The sequence below is a fragment of the Salvelinus fontinalis genome, chromosome 11, assembly GCF_029448725.1.
Source record: "Salvelinus fontinalis isolate EN_2023a chromosome 11, ASM2944872v1, whole genome shotgun sequence".
In the NCBI taxonomy this organism is placed as follows: domain Eukaryota; kingdom Metazoa; phylum Chordata; class Actinopteri; order Salmoniformes; family Salmonidae; genus Salvelinus; species Salvelinus fontinalis.
In genome coordinates this window covers 27026232-27034204 of record NC_074675.1, presented here as the reverse complement: position 1 = coordinate 27034204, position 7973 = coordinate 27026232, and positions in this window count along the sequence as shown.

Here is a 7973-nt window from a genome sequence, read left to right as displayed (position 1 = left end):
CTCCTTGCTTAATAAAGGGGTATATTTTATGCCTGCAATGATTTTGATGTTAAGGTAGAAATGTATACGTTTTCTATTTATTTTTTTATATATATTTTTAGAAACATCCATTTAAGGGAATAGTTTATCGCCCCCTAATCGTGATATTTCTACTGAACAAGTAGGTTGCTCACCTGCACATACTCCGACTCCTTTCAGAAGCACGATTTATTTTGTACCTCCAGCCAATCGCAATCACTCTATTGAGACATATTGCAGACTTGTTGAAAACGATGTTGCTCATCCCCTTAAGAACAAACAGGAGTACATATCTTTCGAAAATTGACATAAGGATGAAAAACAAGCTTTGCTTGATTTACAATCCGATACCTCAGACCTTACCCGCCCTGCTGATAAGGGTGGGTCAGTTGTACTCATGGATAGGACAGTTTATGTAAATGAGTGTCATAGACAACTGACAACACATTTTACAAGAAACTCAGAATTGACCCCACTGCCCAATTTCAGAAAACGATCTTTACTGTCCTAGATGGGTATTTAAGTTCTGGTCAGATAACGAAAAAAGAACACGACTTTTTGGCTATTCAACACCCTAAAATTGCCACTTTCTGTACTTTGCCGAAATTACACAAGAATGTCACTAAACCTCCAGGGCGCCCTATTGTAGCGGGCAGTGATGCAGTAACGGCCCCTCTATCTACTTTTGTTGACTTTTTTATTAGACCACTCACAGAACAGCTCCCCTCCTTTGTAAAGGACACCAGCAGTATGAGCTCTATTATTGGATCTCTTGATCCTCTCCCTGAGAATACTTTGTTAATTGCTTTTGATGTTGAGTCATTATACACAAATATTCCACACGAGGGCGGTATTGAAGCTATGGAACATTTTCTTCTGTTACGTGACCTAATGAACTACCTTCCAGTGCATGCATTATAACATTGGCTGAAATAGTACTCGCACACAACTACTTCATGTTTCTAAATTATTTATTTATTCAGACGAAGGGTACTGCTATGGGATCCCCCATGGCACCTAACTATGCTAATGTAACGGATGTGAAATGGCTAGCTAGTTAGCGGGTACGCGCTAGTAGCATTTCAATCAGTTACGTCACTTGCTCTGAGACTTAAGTAGTGTTGCCCCTTGCTTTGCAAGGGCCGTGGCTTTTGTGGAGCGATGGGTAACGCTGCTTCGTGGGTGACTGTTGTCGATGTGTGCAGAGGGTCCCTGGTTCGCGCCCGGGGCGAGGGGACGGTTTAAAGTTTATACTGTTACACTAATTGTATGTGGGTTACATGGAGAAAGTCTATTTTCAATTCTCTCAACAACAAAAAATATTGCCTAACATTATTTGGAAATTGTATATTGGCTGAGACGCAAAGAAAATTAATGGAGAGGGGGTACAAAAATGGTCAGATTAATACTGCCGTTGAGAAAATTCAAAACGAGACATGACCTTTTAAGGTCAGTCTCGCAAAAAGAAGCATACTTGCGTTCTAACTACCCGCTATTCAAAGCGCTCTGAACAAATTAAGGAAATCATTAACAAACATTGGCACATTCTAAATCCGATGATAGTATCGGTAATGTGTTTTCGGACCTTCCCTTGGTCATACTCTCGCGGGGCAGAAATCTCAGAGATCAATTGGTACACTCAGATTTTTTTCTTTTATTAACAACAAATCAATTCAGGAAGTACATGTGGTAACACAAGTATATATAAATAATATACAAAGGACAATTGGGCTAGGGGGTACAATATCACATTACACAAGGACCTTAAGGGACATACATACACTTAACTCTAACACCTTTTTTTGTTAGAGTATTTAATTGTCTTAAAATACAGTTCAATTCATTTTTGTAAGGTAAGAAAATGTGGTATTTTGTTTGTAAATTTACATACGTGAATATGAAATTTGGCCAAAAGAATAATGAAATTAATTACATATATGTTTCAGCTTATTTCTATCGTAGGTAAAGAATCCAAGCAGTACATCTCTCCACAATAGTGTAAGATCTTCGTAAATGTGTTCAGTTATAAACCTACTGATGTCTTGCCACAGTTTTCTTACATGTATACAATGCCAAAAAAGATGTAACACTGTTTCTGGGTGGTCATTACAAAATTAGCAATTTGAGTTGATGTTTTCCTTAAACTTCTTCATATAGTGGTTGGCAGGATAATATTTATGAATAATTTTAAAGGAAACTTCCTTAATTTTGTTAACAAGTAGGTATGTGTGTGGCAACATCCAAACTTTTTTTCCAACAGATATTATCAATAAATCCATTCAAATAAGGCATGACATAAGGTATAGATACAACATCCTGCTGAAACAAGGTTCGTATCGCTCTGTTGTTGAAAGGACCAAAAGAGAAACAAATCTTTCCTACTGATGAGTCAACACGGTTAATGGAAGGTAGGTTCTGAGGGTCAGGTCTTGACACGTTCCTGAATAATAAAGTAACACCTGAGGGAATGGCATCTAAAACTAAAGCAAAATCTTTAGGTGTTACAGGGACCTTGTAAAGTGATAAGAATTCCTTATAACTAAGTAAAATACACTCTGCATTTACTAGTTGGCTCACCAATAGGATATTATTTCAGAACCAATATTCTAAAAACAAAAAGGTATTTTTATACAATATATCCCGATTATTCCATGTATAATATTTGTGTGGAGAAAAATGATACTTATAAATTAAGGACCATGACAGGAAAACTTTCTGCTTTTCATCAGCAGGTTTCACTGGAACTTTGTCAATATTATAATTGCAAACCAACATGAAGTTAAGGCCACCAAAAGTAGAGAAGACATGAGGAATAAAATTCCACATAGAAGTGGGTCTTCTTAGGAATTGTTTTATCCAATTGATCTTAAAAGCCCACCATTCTCATAAGTGTTCATTACAACAGTTTTCCTAATGTAATGGGTACGGTTTCTCCACAGAAAGTTGAAAAGCATCTGGTCTATCTCCTTGCTTATTTTACTGTCAAGATATAAAGATAGAGCGCCATATGTTAGTCTAGAGATACCTTCAGCCTTGGTTATTAGGACTCTACCTTTTAAAGATAAGTCCCTCTGAAGCCATTGATTTAGTTTCTTCTGGGGTTTTTTAAGAAGAGGGTTAAAATTTAGTAAGACTCTAGACTTCTGATCCTTTGTAATGGTTATGCCTAAATATGTAAGTTCTTCTTATACTGGAATACCATAATATGAAGGTGTCACACAATCTTTGACAGCCATGAGTTCACATTTATTAATGTTAAGATATAGACCAGACGCTTTGGAAAAGGATTGTATCACATTGATCATATGGGAATTTGGTTAGCATCTTTCAGAAAAAGTGTAGTATCGTCAGCCAGCTGGCTTATAATAATTTCTTTATCGGCTATGGAAATACCTTGTACAGGACTATTATTTAAAGAATTTGCAAGAAGTTGGGTGATTAATAAAAACAGGTACGGAGAGATAGGACAACCTTGCCTAATTCCTCTCTTTAACTCAGATCTAGGTGAGGTGCCATATTTCAATTTGATAGAGCTGTTACCATTTGTATAGAGAGTCTAATAGCCTTACAGAAGAAATCCCCAAAGCCAAGTCTCTCAAGGAAGTGGGAGAGGAATACTGTGTCAAATGCTTTATATAAAAAAAAAAATCTAAATGTAAAATTCCTTCTTTAGACTTGAGAAATTTCACTCTACAAATAACACTATCCATAAGTTAAACATTGATGGTGTTATTACAGATGACCCAAAAATATTGTAGCCTTTTTTACAGAAAACTGTATAGCTCTACGTACTGTCAGAAATCCACAGATATGTTTTTTGACTCACTGAATAATGTTCACTCTATCAGTGATATAGAATCTAAACAGTGTGATGAACCCATCAAAGTTGAAGAGATTATAGAGTCTATCAAACATCTAAAGAACAATAAATCACCAGGTGTTGATGGAATTACATCAGAATTTTACAAATTATTTTCTGAACAAGTAGCTCCCTTCCTATTTGAAGTATTTTTAGAGAGTATTAAAAACAATGTTCTCCCTCCTACAAAGAGTCAGGGGTTAATAACACGGATACCTAAGACTAAAAAAGAAGTGCTGCTCATCGATAACTGGTGTCCAATTTGTGTTCTTAATAATGACTATAAGATATTAGCCTTACTACTTGCAAAAATAATTAAAGAAGTCCTGGATGCAATCATTGATGAAACACAGTATGGCTTTATGTGGGTTTAAAATTATGTGGGTAAAACAAAGCGCAAATTAAAAGTACGAATTTCGTTGCACCATTAGGTGCAAAAACTCAACTTGCCTAGTTGCGGCCCACTTTTTGGAAGCATAACACTCGATTCATCTCTACGTTATATTGGCATCGAACATGTCAACCTCCCTAGGAGAGGGCTGACCTCGATAATTTATTCTTAAAACGAGAGGCTGCCTGGATATTTAATTTAAAGATCCTTGCTCCCTTCGGTCTCAACATAGACTTTGATCTGATGCCATTCTTGTGATTATTGTGATTTTTCTGTTGTAAATGTTTGTAGGTTCATGTAGCCAAATTGTATCTATGATCGTACGCTATCCATTTGTTTTTTGTATGCTATTTTAATATATGAGAATTAACCAATGATATCAGGCCACACCTGGCCATGATTACAGACACCTGTGTGTCTTTTGACACTATATAAACGAGTCACCCCGCAGTGTTTGTCATTATACCCTGATGAAGACAGCTTGTCTGTCGAAACATTGGACCTGACGTTTTTGCATCTGGGCTCCTAGGGTGTGCGCCTCTCCTTTATTTTTCAACTGTTCCACTCTGCTAGCCAGCACCTCGCCTAAATAGGTATGCGTTTCTTCCTCTCTGGATTATTCTGACCTATTGATTGACATATAATTTTAGACATCATGGCTCTCAATAATGTAGAATAGGGAATCATGTCAACTCCACTCAATTTCTATCTTTAAGTTCTGTACTTTTTGTGAAGAGTGCCTCCCACAAGGTAGGAACTACATTCAGATTCTGGGATATGTTAAAATACATGTATTTAACAGTATCACTATCAGTCCCTGTCAATGTGGGGCCCGTCCAGTTCTCCTCCAGGTGTCTCTCACCTTCAGGGTCCCAGCGGGCCACCTGTGGGTCCTCCAGGAACAGGACAGAGTCAGGCAGAGTGACTGTGACCCCTACAGGGGAACAGGTCAGGACCCCACTGTCCTCCAGCTTCATGGAGGCGGAGCCCTGGATCTGGGACTGCTCCGTGGGGTAAGGGAACGGCTGCAGCCCTGTGTCCAACAGCTGGGGGTTGGGGCGAGAGACCCATATGTTAACTTAGAGAAATAAAGGCAGAAGTGATTCTTACTTTCCTTAAGGTTATCTAGTCCCCTTGATTAATGCATCATATCGAACAACTTCAAAGAGTAGTTTACACATTCAGTAAAACCCACAGAAGGGGTGCCCAATGACAGTCCATGGAGTACATTACACTGAGCGGTAGGAAGGGAAACTGCACTTTCTGAACTATACTGAACATAAATATAAACCCAACCCATGTATGCACGTGTTTGAGAGGATCATAACTATAATGTACTGTATCTTATTGTGCTTTCAAGGGAAATATCTGGGAAATACAAGGTCAAATCATGACGTTGGTGAGCTTCAGAAAAGCTGAAGTATGCAAAGTATGCGCTCTAGAAATAGGCCTGAGTTCCCGACATGGAATTCCGAGTGGGATCACAGTTCAAAAGATTTTTCCAAGTTGGAGCTCGTTTTTTCTCAGTTGTCTTGAATGCACTGAAGTCTGAAGGCGGATTTTCTGAGTTCCCAGTTGTTTTGAATGGAACAATACATCGGATGCATATTGTCTCACGTCAGATCAGATGGCGTCACGGAGAGTGATGCTCCTCGTGCTATCTGACGTAAGACATTGGCCCTGTTCGAGAGGATCAAAACCGTATCATAGGTAAACTGTGACTGACACTGATCTACAAATAATAATGAGTAGTTATTTATGATGAAAGGTGACTTGTAGATCAGTCAGTCGGCAGTCAACTGCAGTTGTTTTGGTGCTCTCAAACACGGTCAATGACATAGGGTCTCCACCCACTCTACCCATTTTACAGAGATACGTATGATCGTTCAGTGGGCTCTTTCACATTTTATTGACATTATATCCCAAAACTCGGATTTCGTAACCAAATACATCTGGTAATAAGCACTGAGCTTTGTTGACATAGCAGTGCATGTTTCTAGTAACATCTTTTGAAGATTTTACCTTTTGCGGTCGTCGTCCTCAAAATTGTTTCCGCAGGTCTCTAAAAGCAAAATTAGGATGACACGAGCTGAATTAAATGTAAAAGGCTTTGAAAATAACTTGGTATACGCTCAGTTGACATTTCACAGAGATATGCTTGTTTTTGTGAGAAATCTTTGAAAAAGAACAGGTGTAAAAATGGCTAGCTGGACCCGTCTGAGCAGTTGGCTGAAGATGCCCTCACCCGCTAGTAACTTAAGCTGACTCTAATTTGTTCAGACCCACTACAGGCGGTCGGCAAGAACTGGGCAGATGTGTCCATATCCTTAGTTTTATTTTCTAGTTCACCACCACACATTAGTGCACATTGAAACACAAGATCACTTCTTATTGCAGATGCATGCACAAACACTTCTAGAAAACACACTGAAAACTTGGTCCTCATCAGCTAAAGATGACAACCACTTTGAGCTAGAGTGGGAGTGGGAGAGGCCGGAGTCCAAATGTCCATTCGCGCACACCGGTTGGCTGAAACCAGGAGTCCGTGATAGACAGCTGATAAGGGAAGAAATGACCTAATAGACTACCACAGTATGAATCATAATACCCATAAAAGCTAGCAGTCAAACAGGGAAATGGTTCCAATCGTTTTTCCACCATTCAGTTTTCCCATAGAGGATTTTTGAAACACTTCAAATAAGGGCCGTGTTTCATGTAGAAGTACCCTGGTGTGACGTTTTGATAACTGTGTAAGCCTCTAGGTCAAATGTACCCATGATACAATACCGTTTTATGCTCTTGAACAGGGCCACTGACTGACTCTACAAATAATAATGGGCACGTTCGGCCGATCACGTTTGTCAAGTCGCTGACCAAAGCGTGTTGCAGTATGGGGGGGAAATGTGTCCGACTTGCGCCTACATGTCGACTGCATGAACTTTACAAAAATCATGTTGATCATGACGTTTTGACTGCAAGTTTCTGCAGTTGCTCTTCACCAACTTCATCCTGCAGCCACCACCTGCATTGTGGGAGGCTACTGTACATTGTTAACCAATCATTAGTTGTTTTTTTACTCATGCAAAAGTAACCAAATACATAATTGAAACAGGAATCAACTTTACTGTGAGTAATGTATACAGTGGACAAACTAATGTGATGTTTGAGGCCCCCGCACTAATTGATTGTACAATGTACACACATACGATTTCAGTTTGTAAGTGTATGATATGGGGTTTGAAGACATGTTCATTTCGACATTATAAAGAAAAACATATAAACAATGGCAACACTGTTATATTAATATCAGAGTTATTTGAAAACCAGATTGGTGTCTGACTTCCGCTGTCATAGATGCACCTCCCCCGACATCACTCATCGACTTTCCTTTACAGTCGGTTGCTTTAGCCTTACCACTCAAACGCGCCCAATGAGTAGTTTTTTTTTTTGAATGCGTAGAACTACTGATGCAAGGTTCTTTGTAGATCAGTCATGCTGCGTTAATGTGCTAGTTGGAACTAAGAAACTCTAAAATGTCCGACTTGCTAACAAGTTGTAGTAATACACGTGCCGCATTCAACGAATCATCAAGTCGGAAATGTTCGAGTTTCCTAGTTTCGATTAGCATGTGAACGGGCATCAGACGGCAGTTGCCTGCACTGTCGGTTGCCTGCAACATCGAACAAGCCCAACGTCTAATAGTCG